The sequence below is a fragment of the Rhincodon typus genome, chromosome 5 (genome assembly GCF_021869965.1).
Source record: "Rhincodon typus isolate 14 chromosome 5, sRhiTyp1.1, whole genome shotgun sequence".
NCBI lineage: Eukaryota > Metazoa > Chordata > Chondrichthyes > Orectolobiformes > Rhincodontidae > Rhincodon > Rhincodon typus.
In genome coordinates, this window is record NC_063336.1 from 34,770,035 (window position 1) to 34,788,742 (window position 18,708).

Below are 18,708 nucleotides of genomic sequence, written 5' to 3' on the forward strand. Positions count from 1 at the left end.
CCCGAAACATTAACTCTGATGTTTTCTTCACAGATGCTGCCAGACCTGCTGAGCTTTTCCAAAGACACTGGTCTTTCTGCTTATACAGATACACAGTTTCATAAGCCTATGATCAACTTGTCAAACGTATATGGCTGGCTGGAACGGCACTGTGCTGCAATGGCATCTACAGAAGTGAAAGGCATTTTAACAGAAAATGCAGAAAATAAATTCCTATTTGTATTTGCCCATTTGTTGGCTTTGTCATCACAACAATAAAGAGGAAATTGAACTCTTAGTTTGCCAGATATGCATTTCTTTTCCCTTTAATGCATGGACGTGATTTTTTTTTTTAAAGCATTCACTGATTTATTTGCAATTTAAGATGCAGCTTCACTATTTCTGGCATCACATCAATACAAACTAGGTACTTTAATGTGGTGTAAAGTCAGACAAAGCACATTTAAGCAATGAGAACGGGACCACCAGGTTAGTGAATCACATGATTCACAGCTTTACACTTACTACAATAAAACTGCTCCAATGGCAAAATAAAAGCTAATATAACACTGGGATTGAAGTTAATAATTTGTGTATTAAATTACAATATTCTATAGCATCAAAGGCAAAAAATGAATTACAAGAGCAGAAAAATAAACACTATTTAATTGTAAATCAAATTTCACATTCATTTTGGTGTTTGTGGGTTTCAATTTTTTATCTTTTACACAGCTAGGATTGAAAGCATGGAAATAAGTTGCATGGAAAATGTATTCAGCCTTCTGGGTGGTTCTCTGAAACCTACAATAAATAGCCACTTGCCCCTTCCCAGTCATTAGTCAAATGATGGAAGAGAAAGCAATCTCTGCAATACCAATAGCTTTTGATGAATGTTTGTGTTCTGCTCAAAATGCTTAGCTCAAGAACTCATCAAATGCAAACATGAATATGTTCTGAATGTCAGAGAAAAGGTGAAAGTGGCTGCCTTGAACAGCAAAGCAGTATTTGACTAAGGCAACGAGGAATCTAGCAAAACCAAGGTCAAAGTAGGGATGGGGGTTAAGTGGAAACCTCTCAAATCATTAGGATTATACTTGGCACAAACGAATTTGGTTGAAATTACTGAAGGCCAATTTTCACAGGTCGAGTCATTGTTGTAGGAGTTCTTCAGGATAGAATCCATGTAGCAACATTCCTCAGCTGCAATGTCAAAGAGCTTCCTGGCATCATGAGGCCAGAAGTAGATCAATTCTACAATATCCAATAACAACCACAATGTCTTTAATAATGCAGGAAAATAAGTGAGTATTGGCTGGCCTTTGGTTGTACTATTTGATCCATAATTGCTTGAAAATAACTAACTCCAAGAAAAGACCCAACCACACTCGCACTTCAGTTGCCTGGTGTCATCTACAAACACTCTGAAGTCAGGTTTATTTTTATAATTCTTCAAATGTGGAAATAAGTGGTGAGGCCAGGAATTATCATCAAGCCTTGGTAGTTGCAAGCCTTCAGACTGTGCAGCATTGTAACAACGTTAGCAGAGCATTTCTCCTACAAGATGAACTGCAGCAACTCACTGAAGCATGTTCAATCGCACCTTCCTAACCAGTGATGTCTGCCACCTAGAAAGATATAGGCAGCAGGTGCATGGGAACACAATGACTTGCAAGATCCTCTCCAAGACTCACATCACCCCAACTTGGAAATATATGTTCATTCCTTCATTGTTGCTGTGTTAAAATCCTGCAACTCCCTCCCTAACAGCACTCTGGGTGTACCTAAATACCAAGGACTGTAGTAGTTTAAGAAGGTAGCACACCACCACATTCCCAAAGGCAATTAGGGATGTGCAATAACTGCTGGTCTAAAACTTGGTCAAAATCCTGAACACTTTTTCTGACACCTCTGGGACATAACGGCACCATAAGTATAGCAGCACTTCAAGAAAGTGGCTCACCTCACAAGGCCAATTAGGAGACAGAAACAAATGCTAGCCTCACCAATGATACATTTCATGAATGAATTTAAAAATCAGAGAAATGCTCCCTCTGATCTGGTGAAACAATGCACCCTTGTCTCCAACCTCAAAACAACCACTGACTGCACACTATAACATTTTTCACTCCAATTAACCTGTAAGATTGTCAACCCAATGCTAATATGTACGGAATTCTTGGCTGTTTTGCACTGTCGATATATAGCTACAATGGACTAAGTTCAGCCAGATTTTAAAAGACAGAAATACAAAGGAGATCCACCACTAATAATGGAGTTAATTGGTGTTTTTATTTAAGCAGCGGTAATTATAATTTTGATGAAAAATGTGGTTTAACAGTAATATCATCAAAAATGTAATTATTTCAAATTACCATGTTCCATTTTGAAGAAAGCAGAAGGAAATATTAACTGCCTAATCAAAAATCATCTTCACAGACAAATAAAATAGCAAATAACTTACCAACTGCATCTAGGTCATAAACAAACTACATTCGATAATTGAGCAGACATGAGTCATTATTAGGAATTCAAGGAGTTACATCCTTACATGAAAGACTGCAATGACATGAGAGGCAGTTGCAACAGTTACTTGCAGATTTATTTACGTTGAATAGCTCATCCATTTTCTAACACACTTTGCCTGTATCCATGACTCATACTCTCAGAGCAGCAAAATAATAACTAAGACTTTCAGGCTGTGTTGGGTGCTGCAATCATTATCTTAATCTTTCACCCCTCATAAATACATTTCTGAAATCTCAAAAAATGAATGGAGTGGTCTTAGCACTGTAATTTTATCAGCAGGAATACAATTCAAACATGACTGATTACTTTTCACACTCCACTTAGGCGATGGCAATAAGTAATTGAATCAAATGAAGGAAAAGATAGAAGTAATAAAACCAGAAAAATGATACTCATTAACCTTTTTGCTTACTTAATTACGATTCCAACTGAATGTACATTGCCAAACAAATTTTTTTATTATTAGACCTATGCTGCTAACACAATGCCAGAAAATAAAAATGCTGAAACGGAGACTGCAGGAGTACATGGAATGCACTGTAGTCCTTTCTAGTGATAAAATCATCTCAGTCCAAAGGAACTGTTGCAGGAGATCTACATGGTAGCATCCAAGGCCCATACAACTTCAGTTGCTTTATCAATGACTTTTCCTCCATTATAGGGTCGGAAGTGGGAATGTTCACTGATGATCACACTATGTTCAGCATCATTCATGATCCTCAGGCACAAGTAGCTTGTGTTCATATGCAGTAAGACCTGGATAACATTCAGGTTTGAGCTGATAAGTAGCAAGTCACATTTGTACTAGACAAATGACTGCCCACAATAATAAGGAATCTTATCATCATTTCCTGACATTGAATGGCATAACACCCAATAAATCTACCACTATCAATATCCTGGGGTTACCACTGGCCAGAAACTGGACCAGTCAGATAAATCTGTTGCTACAAGAGCAAGTCAGATGCTTAGAATCTGACAGCAAGTAACTCATCTCCTAACATCCCACTAGCTGTCCACCAGCCACAAGGCTTAAGTCAGGAGTTTGGTGGAACAGTCCGCTGTTGCCTGGATGAGTGCGGCTTTAACAATGCACAAGCAGCTCAAGGACAAGTAGCTGGCACTCTGCACATCACCACTCTCTCACACTTCACCACTTGCTCGCTTCATCGACAATGTGCACCACAATGACCTAAGGTTTCTCTGATGGCACTTTCCAAATACGAAATCTCTATCATCTAGAGGGTTAAGGGAACCGGATGAATGAAAACCTGCAAATTTCCCCACCAAGTCACGCATTCTGACTCGAAACTATTTTGCAATTTCTTCATTGTCACTGGAACAAATTCCCTCCTGGATTGCACTACGGGTGGCCCTACACCCCAAAGAATACCATGGTTTAAGCAGGCAGCTCATCACCAGCTTCTCAGAGTGAGAACTGACTCCTGGCTTAGCATCATACAAATAAATATTTAAAACTGAATGTTTTAAGTTGGGATCTACTCAACCTCATTGTTTTAAAACTAAGAATTATTCATGAACTTATGTGACAAAAGTATTATATTTCAAACAAAGAGTATATGACGCTACCTGAAAATACCAGCATTATATTCACTGATGCCAGAAAATTAACATTCAAATTTGCATTTTAGTGCAAGTCCTTCAAAGATTAAGAAATGCAGTACACTTGGCCTTCCTTTATTTAAATTAATAAAGGAGCACAAATTTTAGACAGTCATGAGGAGGGCTAAAAATGAGCACAGTGAAGGATAAAAGCAGCTTTAAGAACCTCAAGTCTGACGAGGCTATACAGATGTATGACAAAGCAGATAGGTTAAGGGAAAAGACAGTGAAGGAAAGTAGAATGTTGGGCAGCTGGAGGCATTCGTTAAAATAATTGTGCATGATACTGAAAACTTGATCTCACCTTGATTTTCTTCATTCACGACATGATCAAGAACCAAGGTTCTAAGTTATTTTTAGGAGAGACTGTATAATCTGTCTAGGTAGAATTAAGAAATAGGAGGGGTTTGTTTCTAAACTGTAAGTACACTATACAGTAAAACAAATTATTATTGTATTGTGCTTACTATTCTACAAGTCAAGAGTGCATGGTCATAAAGTCATAGAGATGTACAGCATGGAAGCAGATCTTTCAGTTGAACTCATCCATGCTGACCAGATGTCCCAAATTAATCTAGTCCCATTTGCCAACATTTGGCCCATATCCCTCTAAACCTTTCCTATTCAGAAACACATCTAGATACCTTTTAAATGTTGTAATTGTACCAGCCTTCAACCACCTTCTCAGGCAGCTCATTCAATACACACACCACCCCGAGTGAAAAAGTTGCCCCTCAGGTCCCTTTTAAATCTTCTGTCTCTCACCTTAAATCTATGCCTTCTAGTTTTGGACTCCCTTACCCTGGGAAAAAGACCTTGGCTATTCACCCTATCCATGTCCCTCATGATTTTATAAACCTCTATACAGTCATCTCTCAGCCTCTGACGTTCCAAGGAAAATAGCCTCAGCTTATTCAGCCTCTCCCTATAACTCAAACCTTCTAACCCTGGTAACATTCTTGTAAATCTTTTCTGAACCCGTTCATGTTTCACAATATCTTTCCTAGTAAAATAGAAAAGGATTTTCTTGGAATATGTCAAAGAACATTTCCATAATGAGAATGTGACATATGCAAGGAAACATGAAGCATTAGATCTGAATACTGAAGCTGGTGCAAGTAAGTGGTTTGATTATAGGTGAACATCTGGGAAATAATCTGACATGAAAGACAGTAGCAATAGTTGTTTGAAGGTAGATACTTGCAGTACTTTTAACGTTGAAATCAAAAAAGGACAAACAACAAGCACAAAGATCAGAATTTTTAATTGTTGCATGCTGTCTAACTCAGCATTATTATTATTACACCCCTCTTCATCGAGGATTTTCCTGAGCTTTCAGCTTACTGAGGTAGCTTCAAGCCAATCTACATTCAACATGTCGCTGATGATTGCACAATGTTCAGTACCATTCACTACTTCTCAGATATTGAAGCAGTTCATGTGCAAATGCAGCAAGATCTTAACAATATTCAGGTTTGGGCTGATAAGTGGCAAGTAACATCTGCACCGCACAGTGCCAGGCAATGTCATGTCCAATAAGAGAGAATCTAATCATCACCCTTGATATTCAATGACATTTCAATCATTGAATCCTTACAATCAACATTCTGCAGGGTTACCATTGACTAGAAACTGAACTGCAATGTGGCTACAATAACAGTTCAGAGGTTGAAGATCTTGCAGTCAGTAATTCACAACTTGTCTCATCCTGACTACCATCTACAAAGCACAAATCAGGTGTGATGGAATACGCTCCACTTGCCTGGATGAATGCAGCACCAACAACACTTAAGAATCCAGGATAAGCAGTTGCTTGATTGGCACCACATCTACAACATTCACTCCAGCCAGTCGCGCTCAGTAGCAGCAGTGTGCACTATCCACAAAATGCACTACAGAAATTTACCAATGCTCCTTAGACAGCAGTACTCAAACCCACAAGCACTGCCACCCAGAAGGACAAGATACTTGGGAACACCACCACCTAAAAGTTCCCCTCTAAGCCACTCACCAGCCTGACTTGGAAATATTTTGTTTTTCCTTCACTGTTGCTGGGTCAAAATCTTGAAACTCCCTCCGTAAGGCCTTATAGATCCACCTACAGCACATGGACTGCAGCAGCTCAAGGTGGCAGCTTACAATTACTTGCTCAATGACATCAAGGAGTGGGCAATAATTGCTGGCCTGGCCAGCAACATCTAATTAAAAGAAAACAAACCTGCTCTGAAAACTCTGGTCACAATTTGACAGTTGTATGAATTTCCATCACAGCAGCTGAGGCAATCCACAACTTTCTAAAATAATCAACAACATGCTAAAAAAAAAAATCTATCCGCAACATTCTGAAACAAAAAGCTAATTTGTGCTAAATTCCATTGTCAACAGATCTTTTTTTAAAAATTCCAGGATTTGGAACAAAGTCTTCACCAGAAAATCATCAGTTCTTCCTTGGACCAAACACATGCTCAGTGGCATAGATAAATTGTTGTCCAAGCAAAACACATCAACTTAAATGAGCTAACTTTAGTGATATGAAGGTGGCAATGATCCAATTTAATTGGCTAGTAGTTGTTTCAGAATAAAGAACAGTCAAGTATTGGGAGATATTTAAAATGACACAGGATGTACTTAAAACCAGTAATTCAACAGATAAAGGTATGAGCAAAACTACAATAAAAATGATGCACAGTATAAATACTGGGAATACAAACAGAAGAAAACAAATGACAATTATACATAAGTTCACTACACTGAGAATGAGTGGAAAAACGAAGAGCATGAAAGAAAATGGCAGCCAACTTTAAAGGAAATAATGGGCTTTAATTACGACTGTAAGCAAAATGACATTCAAAATAAGTATAGGACCATTTAGGGATAGAGTCTTAAAATTTTTTAGAGTTATAAAAATTATGTCCCATCATGTCTGTGCAGGTCATCAAACATCGGTCTACTCTAACCCCATTTTCCAACACCTGGCCCGTAGGCTTGAATGCTTTGCTTTATAAATGCTCATCTAAATAGTTCTTAAATGTCTTCAGGGTTCCTGCCTCTATCATCTTTTCAGGCAGTGAGTTCCTTAAACCCAAAACACTCAGTGAATAAACCTTTTCGCAAAATCCCCTATAAATCTGTTACTCCTTACCATAAAACTGTGGGTTACTGGTCCTTCTGCTAATGGGAAAAGTTTCTCCTTATCCACCCCGTCTATGGCCCTCAGAACTTTGTATATTTCAATCAGATATCCGTCTGCTTTTTCTGCTCTAAGCAGAATAACTCCAGCCTATCTGGTCTATCTTCACAGCGAAGTTATTCCAGCCTAGGGAACATCCTGAAGAAGCTCTTCTGCATTCTCTCTAGTGCACTTACATCCTTTCTATAGTGCAGTGACCAGAGCTGTACATAGTACTCCAGCTAAGGTCTAATTAATGCTATATTTTTAAACACCCAGATGAGAACAAAGGCTGAATAAAGATTAATAAAAAAGACTTTTTTGTTTACACAAACACTAATGATTTGAGGTTGTATGCAGATATATAACATTTTACTTTTGTGAAGATCAGATGACTAGGGGTAGAAAGGCTCCCTCCTTTTCCACTACTCATCTGACAGTAACAATTTAAAAAAAAAATAGCAAAATACTGCAGATGCTGGGGTTCTGAAATAAATACAAAGTGCCAGAGAAACTCAGCAGGTCTGCTCACATCTGCGGAGAGAAAAACAGAGTTGGCGGTTTGAGTCCAATGACTTTTTATTGGAATGGTTCTGCTTATTTTAAAACAGACATGCTTAGCAATAAATAAATGTTTCACTGTTTACATGCTGTGACAAGACACACACAGATAACTTTCCTTGCTCTTCTAAATAAACTAAAAGAGAATACTAATTTATTTATTAAGCCAATCTAAGTAAAAAAAAAATTAAAAAAAGGTAGAATTGCATAAATAAGTAATTTGTGCCAGTGTTTGCAGAAGGTGGTGAAGTAAGACTACAAGAAAACTGAAGTTTAATGTGGAGAACAGGCACGTTTAATATTGAAAAATGTAATGTTAAAAAAGTAACAGAAAATTTGAGGCCTAAATGGCATGCATCCCAAAACACTGAAATGGTAAACTATTAACAAAGTGACAAACAGAGAAATCTAGAGGTAGAGATACATTTTTTTTTCCAAGGGAGGCACATGAGTAGAAAGGTAAATGGAATTCTAGATTTTATGCTTGGCGGGGCATAAAGACAAAATAGTGGAGTTAATATGGTTTGCAGTTCTGGCAAATGATTTCACCACCCGAAGCTTTTAATATCTAACAAGAATGTGATTGAGTAAATTTATGATTATACTGTAGGAAATGTGGCAGCCAACTCATGCACAGCAAACTTTCACAAACAGCAATGTAATACTCACTAGATAATTTGAATTTTCTCAAATGACATTGCTGAGGCATAAATGTCAGACTAGAACATCCTTGCTCATCCTTGAAAAGTGCTATGGGATCTTTTAGATCCAGTGAATTAACAGGCAGGGTTTCAATCCCTTCTAAATAATGACACCTCAAACAATGCAGTAGTTGTCGAGGTGAGTGTCAGCTTGGGTTTTGTGGTCTGGACTGGAAATCTCTGACTCAGAGGCAAAACAGGTTCCTATAAGTCATGCTAAACTTGAAAGAATAAATGAAGAAAGTTTTAAAAAGTTATTTGTTCACTGAAACACAGAAGCTAAAGAGAGATCTAAGACTGGTTTGCAAAATTATTTTCAGAAATGATAAGTAATAAAAGATGGCTTCAACTGTATGGCAAATTGGTAGCAAGGAAACTCAATTACAACTGGAGGAATTCAGGGCAGCTAGAAGAGCTTTTTTCATGAAGGGAATTATTAGAAAACAAAAATGCTTCATCACAACTGCATTTTCAAGTACAGACTTTAACCTGAATTAAAGCAGAACCATGTGAAGTATATGAAAAGGGAGACGATGAAAAGAAAAGGACAAAGGACAAAGAAAAATTAGATAGCTCCCATTGAAGACGTAATACTGACGCAGGTGCAATAGGCCGGATGGCCGCCCTCTTCACTGCACATTCTATAATTACATTCCCTGCTGGTTTATCAGCAATTTTTACAAGAATAGCGTGGATCTGCTTTGCTTTAGGAGTCTCACACTGGTTCCATTACCCATCAACTTAACTTTGCTTTCCGGTTCTTACAAACTACATTTTCTTAGCTGCTGCATTACCAAGGAACCGAGGTAAGGTGGAGTTGGCAGCTAGCCAGACTGAACGACAGAGCTGAATTTAGATCCCCAGGAGAGCCATTACGGGTGATAATTTAACATAGCAGAGAGCAAGTAATTAGCTTCAAATGAATGTCAAATTCAAATCCTGCTGCTTATAATCAGATTTATAGCAGCGATTGCAATCAAACCCAAGATGGTTCCTCCATAGTTGATTGTTCTCATGTTTATGCTTTGCTGTTAACCAGTGATGGAATAAATTCACCTGTTGATTTGAGGGATAAGCCTGAGTTGCAGTGGAAAGAGAGCCTTATCCTGAGCACAGGCTAATGGTCATATGTACAGCACTGGAAGACAGTTGAGTTGGGTAAATGGTATCCTTTGAAGCCAGGCATTCAGCAGTGGATTTTGCAACACCGAATTTCTTCACACATTTATAATCCCAGTGCCTGTTAATACTGGACAGATCAGGTCCCAGAGCAAAACTTGGCATGTTAGGTCCATCTTAATTTTTTTTATATAACTGTGGAGGTCAGTTATTGAACACATTCACGAGACTCTACCAGTGTACTTTTAACACACAGATTAAAACTTTTACTAATCAACAAAAGAGAATATGAACTATGCTACACTAAACAAAATTAAAAATAGTTGAAAAATTTCACTGTAGATCTCAGAAAAACATTCAACTTCACATTACCCCTTTAATCCCAAGAATATCCTTTACAAATGCTCAAACTTCAATGAACACTTCCCACTATCTCCACACTAAAAGTTTCTTGTTTATACTCAGACTGGGATAGCTACAACTGGTTTCCTTAGGGAAGTTACTGTGCAGTCACTAGATGCTTTTCCCCTTCATCTGGTGTCAGTCTTTGAGACACATGAAACAAATGGCAAGCTTAACTCATTATTAATTTAAGCTTCAGAGCAAACACAATTTTCCTAAATTCAGCTGGTTAACTGCCCTGCCTTCATTTTCTGGCAGACCCAGATACAGACTGCCTTGACTTTCTGCACTGCTTTATGTTTATCTGCCTATGAGGACTCGTGTAGGCACTCTACAGGCTTGAAAACAAAACCTATGCTGATATTTCAGTGCAGTCCAAGAGAGCATGACCACACTGGAGTTGACAGCCTTCAAATGTGGTGTTAAACAGAGGCACAGTTTACTCTCTCAGTGGACTAAATTATTGCACTATTTTGAAGAAGAATGGGGTAATTCTCCCTGATGTCCTGGCAAACATTTATCCCTCAACTGGCATTAGTAAAAATACAAATTATCTACTCATAATCACAATGCTGTCTTAGCCTTGGTTGAGAGAGCACTCATAATACTGCATCCATTTTTATCTCCTTATTTAAGGTTGGATTTGATTTTATTGTATACAAAAGTACAGGAATATGGTGAAAAGTGTATAATGTTGCCACACAAGGCGATATCCTAGGTACAAGTACCGAGGTATAGAATATTAAGAACAAGGTAGAAAGAAAGAACAAAGTTTAAAGTTAAATATTGCAGTAATTATAGTACAGTGACACCTTCTTAGTTTTAAGTAGAAAATAAAGAAATAAAGCTGAAAGTTCAACATTACAGTATTTCTTAAGTGCTCAGCAACTGTGGGGCCATACTTCGAGGAATCACTTTGATGGAGTTACTTGTAATAGATGCAGTTCAGAAAAGGTTCACTAGATTGATTTCTGGATAAAGCCATTTCATTACAAGGAAAGGCCAAAGAGATTGGGCCTACGCTCATTATAGTTCAGAAAGATTGAGAGATGATCCATTTGAAATAGACAATGTTCGGATGGGACTTTGGTATGGTCTCTGACGAGAAGATGTTTCCCCAGTTGAGAAATCCAGAATTGAGTGCGAGGTTTCAAAATTGTAATTCAAATGGGGTTACAGAATTAAAGAGTTGCATTTAAGGTAAAATAATATCTCTGCAGTTCCATTTGAACCATCTCAAAGAATGCCACAGTGTAAAGAGATGGCAATTCAGGATACTCTCCGCTACAAGGCTTATGTGTATGTGCTTGATAGAAGCTAACAGTTCAAATTGATAATAGATGGAGGCAGTCGCTGCTTTGCTTTGTCAGAGGTGGAATGCCAACAGGACATAGTATTCAATTAGGCCTGCACTTTGAGCAAAGAAATATTAATTTCATCATTCATTGCATAGAATATGCTTGAGATTTTATCTCAGGTTAGATTTCATCAGGGAGAAACAGCTGGATAATTTGATCTAGCTTCAAATTGTGGAAGGGATCTACATTGATCGTAAAGTGCTTGTGGCAGAAAGCAGTCAGCAGACTTAAATTGGAAAGCTGTTGAAAGGCAGCTGTTACCTGGTAGCAATCTGAACTAGGACCTGAGGCACTCAGCTGGAAAGGAAAAGATGGAGCCAAAAGCTAACAGAAGCACCCTCAGAGAATCCTACCTTGGAGAAGCTGGAACATTTAGGAGAATTCGAGTGGATTTGGAGGGATCTGGCATACCTTTTGGGTTGGTTCCTAATGAAGTGAATGCAACTTTATAATTGTTGTAACCTATGAGGGAATTGTTGAGAGGATAGTTGTGGAGGTAGGAAAATGAAGAATTGAGTTTACACCATTACCAACTCCAAACTAAAGTGTTCAATTAGATAAGTATTTGTTTTGTGTAGTTTTTTCTTGATACAAAAAAGTTTGTTTTTGTTTAAGAACACAAAATCTTGCAGCATAGTTTGGTTGGTTAACAGTTTTCATTGAACATTAACCATTGCTAACAGAATAGTAATGGGACGCTTCATTTAAGAGGAGGAGAAATATTTCTCTGTGAGTGTTATGAATTTTTGGAATTCGCTACCGGTGGGCAGTGATGGCGGTGCCACTGAACAATTTCAAGGTGGAGAATTATTGAACTATAGGGGAACAATGGTTATGGGGAACAGGTAGAAAAGTGGAGACAGGGCCAGGATTCAATCATCCATGACCTTATTGAATGCCCGAGCAGGCTTCAAGGGCAATAAAGCTTATACCTACTCCAATTTTTTAATGTTTTTATGGGTAATCTTTCTTCTGAAATCTGTGGCCATGCAGCAAAGTACTGCACAATGAAATCATCAGATTACTCACAGCTTTGTCAGTTTATTGGAAGAAATTTCCAGCATAATGTAGCATGACTTTTAAAGTATAAACTGCTCATGGACAAAACAGTTCATGTTTGGTGAAGTTTATAACCTACCAGTACAAGGAAAATTAGAGGAAGCATTATTTGTGGGATTGTAGTGAGCAGAAATTTGCTGCCACATTTCCTACATTACAGGCTTTATGTAGCATTAGGAAGAAGGAAATTTTATGATGATGTATCTCGTTAATCTTGTGTACAGCTTCCAAGTTTTGGTGAATCATTTCAAACCATTTGACCAATGTATTATATAAATATATATACACATCAAAATGTATGATATCTACTTCAGATGGAAGGGATACATCAGGGTTCAACAGCTGGGGCCAGAAGCTCTAGGGAACTTGCTGTACTCAGGTCAGGACCGCTAAGCTTCGGTTAGGAGTGGGGCCAGAGCCACTTTGTTCAGGTTGGGGGTGAGGAAACAGATGTCCAGGTCAGGAGCATTACCAGGGCCTACGATTTCTGCCCCTGCTCCTGGTGGGACCTCCATTAACTGTGGTCCATGATGTGAGAAGTACTGGGCATGGATTCCGTGCTGGGCCTCCAATGACAAACCCTGTAGCATGTTTCTTTTTGGCCCCTATAAAGAGGGCAGTGGTAAAATATTATCATGGATAATGTTACTGACTACAATACCAGCCTTGCTATTTTCTCATGTTCACCATTGTTACTCTGCTGTTACTTTGGTACTGGGCACCAAAGTGAGGCCAAGGACTTTGGCCCTGTAGACTTTCCTAGTCCCTGTGATTTGTCTATCGAATCTGGTTACTAGACCTTATGATTAGCAACAAATGAATGCTTGTAACTAGAAACTGCTCATGTTTTTTGGAAAGCAGTTTGACAGTTTGTTCGGTGAAAGCAAATACATTACCCAATTCAGAGACACAGTGACAACTAAAATGACAGTGACAAATTATAACTCAGTAAAACAAGTAATCTTTTCTGGCCACATTGTATCAGTGCGCAATGAACTGCATAAAATGATTTTATCTTTCCACTCTTGAACAGCAGCAATATATTTAATTTAAGCAAGATTCTGAGGAACCCCAGTGATGATAAGGCTTTTAAAAATAGTTAGAAAAAGGAATGTAGGGTAGTAAATTACACTATCCTTTTACAAATCAAGCAGTAACAAAGGATTATCATTAACATCCTTTTGTTCATCTTTACTCTATTTTTGTCTGTCTTGGGTTATATTTGTGTTTGAACAGGGAACACAGTGAACAAAAGGCAGTAACCTAGTGATTAACTGAGCTGCATTTCTCTCATATTGTTACATTTGGCAACACCCACAATATTATCTGCATTTATTGTTCAAAGACAAAAGAAAACAAATGTAAAAAATATATGAAGAATTTTTAGTCATCTGAGTTAGACCTTTTTTCTAAATTTCCAAAGCATGTGAACAGAAATGTTAATTCAGTATTATCCATTTTCCACTATTGCTCAAGGCTAATTTCTTTCAATCTACATAATTATTTCTGCTTCCTTAATATAAGTGGTGAAACGTTATTTCACTTCCCATTTGCTGCAGTAGGGCTCAATGAACAATACCATACCTCCACTATTGAATAAAATAGCTATTCTCCACAAAAGTCTAGATGACAAACGGCAGCAGGTTGTAAATACCTTCAGAGCCCTGCTTATTATTCTTATTGTCCTTCGAACAACCATAGTTTCTGTTAAGATTCAAAGAATAACAATCTGAAATAGCTGATCTAACCTGTTCCTCATCCAAAGAGGGTGAGGAAAACACCTTTCTTTTCACCCATTCTTACACCAGTGAATTTGGCACAGTTCAGAAATTAATTCTGGACATTTGGCTGTTTAACACTGTACCATCGGGAGGAAGAAGCCACATGAATAAAACAAGAGATGTATTCGTTATCACTCACATCTGTTCAGAAACTGCAATTCAACTTCCTTTAGGACATTTTATTACAAACCTGTAATATTCAGGAGGCAAATCATGCCACTCAGAGCAATCTAAACATTTGTGATGTTTGTTAATATGTTAAGCTGCACAAAAATCAATTGTCTTAAGTATGAACACCTATGAGATGTAATTGGCATTCCATCTACAAGTCAAAAATTGAAAACAAAAATGTCAGGGATAATACAAGGGTATTCGTTCTGTTTCTACAGAATAAATATTAGGGTTAAGTGGTCAACAGGATAGATTTAATGACGTACAATATCCCTTAGCAGTTTGATTCCCTTGAAACTGGCGGCATTATGAACACTTATCAGCTTGTGTGTTTAGAATATTTTTTGAACATTGTCTTCATTTTTGACAAAATCTTTTAATAATGTTCATAAAATAGAAATTAATGACATGTGAACTTTGCTTGCTCAACAGATTCAAGATTGTATGATCCAATACAACATAAAATCAGTGGAACAGATATGTATGAGTGTAAAATACACCTTCGAGGGAAGCACATCTGACAGCTTTACAAGGGTATTCTCTCACAGAACATCAGCTCGCACATTTTTGCGCATTGTGCAATGGTGGGAAAATATCATGATATGCCTGAAGGTATTTCCAGACAAGCAGGGTAAGGTGGTTGAAAACTTTCTCACTGAATGTGGGGAGAAGGCAAGAGGCAGAAGTGCAGAGGCGGGAACACAATATTGTTGGAAGTTCTGAGAAAAGGAGGAGTCAGGCTATAAATGAGGATAAGGATTTGCAAAAGGATACATTAGGTATAGGAAACCAATTAAAGCTGTCAACAACAGCAGAGCTCTGTGTGATAAGGAATGAGGACTGCTTTTATTGCAGTGCCGTGATACATTAGATTGGGCTTAGTGCTTTGGAAAACTCTGGAACTGAGTGTAGTCAGAATCTCCTACATCAGGTTGACCAATCGCACCATGACTGGTCTGGATGTTAAACCAACAGGAAAAGGCACAGATAGGCAGCTTGTAGTGTATGTATTATTTATTAAATCTATTTATTAAATTTATATTATCCACATTTAATACTGGGATGGTCAAAATTTGGACTACTTAAGGACTTAGCATTGCAAATTACACTAAGTTCTACATCACCATCTTCTTTATGTGACCATGTAGGAAGCCGAGTTGACATGCTATTGGTCCTGATGGATTGAGAAATACAGCTACAGGCTGCTGGATTGGGTAAATGATACAGTGCACATCAAAGCATGTAGCAAGGTACTGGAATCTGAGTATGTTACAACAGGTATCGTAAACATACTGGCATCCAACTTAAGCTCCTTTACCCCCCCACTTTTTCAGACATCCCATCACACCACTTCTGTTGTAAGGTTACATTCCAAGTTACACCAATGCTCTCTCTATACAGACAGATATTTTGAGCTTCTCCAGCAGTTTCTGTTTTCATCCTAGGTCTCACCATTATTACAAAGATTCATAGCATTTTGGAAGAGGAATGCTACATTATTTAGAGACAACAAGGTGCAGGGCTGGATGAACACAGCAGGCCAAGCAGCATCATAGGAGCAGAGAGGCTGACGTTTCGGGCCTAGACCCTTCATCAGAAAAGGGGGAGGGGAAGGGGGTTTTGAAATAAATAGGGAGAGAGTGGGAGGCGGATAGAAGAGGGATAGAGGAGAGGATAGGTGGAGAGGAAACAAACAGGTCGAAGAGGCGGGGATGGAGCCAGGAAAGGTGAGTGTAGGTAGGGAGTTAGGAAGGGGATAGGTCAGTCCAGGGAGGACGGACAGGTCAAGGGGGCGGGATGAGGTTGGTCGGTAGGAGATGGAGGTGCGGCTTGAGGTGGGAGGAGGGGATAGGTGGGAGGAAGAACAGGTTAGGGAGGCAGGGACGAGTTGGACTGGTTTTGGGATGCGGTGGGGGGAGGGGAGATTTTGAAACTTGTGAAATCCACATTGATACCATTGGGCTGCAGGGTTCCCAAGCGGAATATGAGTTGCTGTTCCTGCAACCTTCGGGTGGCATCGTTGTGGCACTGCAGGAGGCCCAGGATGGACATGTCGTCTGAGGAATGGGAGGGGGAGTTGAAATGGTTCGCGACTGGGAGGTGCAGTTGTTTGTTGCGAACCGAGCATAAGTGTTCTGCAAAGCGGTCCCAGAGTCTCCGCTTGGTTTCCCCGATGTAGAGGTAGCCACACCGGGTACAGCGGATGCAGTATACCACATTGGCAGATGTGCAGGTGAACATCTGCTTGATGTGGAAAGTCTTCTTGGGGCCTGGGATGGGGGTGAGGGAGGAGGTATGGGGGCAGGTGTAGCACTTCCTGCGGTTGCAGGGAAAAGTGCCGGGTGTGGTGGAGCTGGAGGGGAGTGTGGAGCGGACAAGGGAGTCACGGAGAGAGTTGTCCCTCCGGAAAGCAGATAAAGGTGGGGAGGGAAAGATGTCTTTGGTGGTGGGGTCGGATTGCAGATGGCGGAAGTGTCGGAGGATGATGCGTTGGATCCGGAGGTTGGTGGGGTGGTACGTGAGGACGAGGGGGATTCTTTTTTGGTTTTTATTGCGTGGACGGGGTGTGAGGGATGAGGTGCGGGAGATGTGGGAGACACGGTTGAGGGCGTTCTCGACCACCGAGGAGGGGAAGTTACGGTCCTTGAAAAACGAGGACAACTGAGATGTACGGGAGTGGAATGCCTCATCCTGGGAGCAGATGCGGCGGAGGCGAAGGAATTGGGAATAGGGGATAGCATTTTTGCAGGAAGGTGGGTGGGAGGAGGAGTATTCTAGGTAGCTGTGGGAGTCGGTGGGCTTGAAATGAATATCGGTTTCGAGGTGGTTGCCCGATATGGAGACAGAGAGGTCCAGGAAGGGGAGAGAGGTGTTAGAGATGGTCCAGGTAAATTTAAGGTTGGGGTGGAAGGTGTTAGTGAAGTGTATGAACTGTTCGAGCTCCTCGTGGGAGCACGAGGCGGCACCGATACAGTCATCAATGTAACGGAGGAAGAGGTGGGGTTTAGGGCCAGTGTAGGTACAGAAGAGGGATTGTTCCACGTAACCTACAAAGAGGCAGGCGTAGCTTGGGCCCATGCGGGTACCCATGGCTACCCCCTTTGTCTGTAGGAAGTGGGAGGAATCGAAAGAGAAGTTGTTGAGTGTGAGGACGAGTTCGGCTAAGCGGATGAGGGTGTCAGTGGAGGGGGACTGGTCGGGCCTGCGGGACAGGAAGAAGCGGAGGGCCTTAAGGCCATCTGCATGGGGAATGCAGGTGTAGAGGGACTGGACGTCCATGGTAAAGATGAGGTGTTGGGGACCGGGGAATTGGAAGTTCTGGAGGAGGTGGAGGGCGTGGGTGGTGTCACGGACATAGGTAGGGAGTTCCTGGACCAAGGGGGAGAAAATGGAGTCGAGATAGTTGGAGATCAGTTCGGTGGGGCAGGAGCAGGCGGAGACAATGGGTCGACCAGGGCATTCAGGTTTGTGGATTTTGGGAAGGAGATAGAAGCGGGCAGTGCGAGGTTGGGGAACGATGAGGTTGGAGGCCGTGGGTGGGAGGTCACCTGAGGTGATGAGGTTGTGGATGGTTTGCGAGATGATAGTTTGGTGCTCAGGGGTGGGGTCATGATCAAGGGGGCGGTAGGAGGTGGTGTCGGAGAGTTGGCGTCCGGCCTCGGCGATGTAGAGGTCAGTGCGCCATACTACAACTGCACCTCCCTTGTCTGCGGGTTTTATGGTGAGGTTGGGATTGGAGCGGAGGGAGCGGAGGGCTGCACGTTCTGCGGGGGAGAGGTTGGAGTGGGTGAGAGGGGTGGAGAGGTTGAGGCGATTGATGTCTTGACGGCAGTTGGAGATGAAGAGGTCGAGGGAGGGTAGGAGGCCTTGGGGTGGTGTCCAGGAGGAGGGGGTGTGTTGGAAGCGGGAGAAGGGGTCAGTAGAGGGAGGGTTAGGTTCACGGTTAAAGAAGTAAGCGTGGAGGTGGAGGCGGCAGAAAAACTGCTCTATGTCCAAGCGTGAGCGGTATTCGTTGATCTGTGGGTGGAGGGGGACAAAGGTGAGCCCTTTACTGAGGACTGACCGTTCGTCCTCAGTAAGGGGTAGGTCTGGGGGGATGGTGAAGACTCGGCAGGGCCGGGTGCTGCTGTCTCCTCTGGAGCTGCTGGCTGTGGAGGTGGTGGGCGGAGCTACGTCGGCGTCGGCTGTGGGCGGAGCTGTGTCGGCGTCGGCGAACTTATTTTGTGATATGGGGGACAACTTAGCGGTAATTAGTTAAT

General features: G+C 40.7%; 1 protein-coding gene across 1 annotated transcript in view; it reads right to left on the bottom strand.

The window, feature by feature from the left end:
* Window positions 1–18,708, bottom strand: part of rngtt (RNA guanylyltransferase and 5'-phosphatase) — a 261,175-nt gene that overhangs the window by 15,235 nt on the left and 227,232 nt on the right. The gene's annotated exons all lie outside the window — the stretch shown is intronic.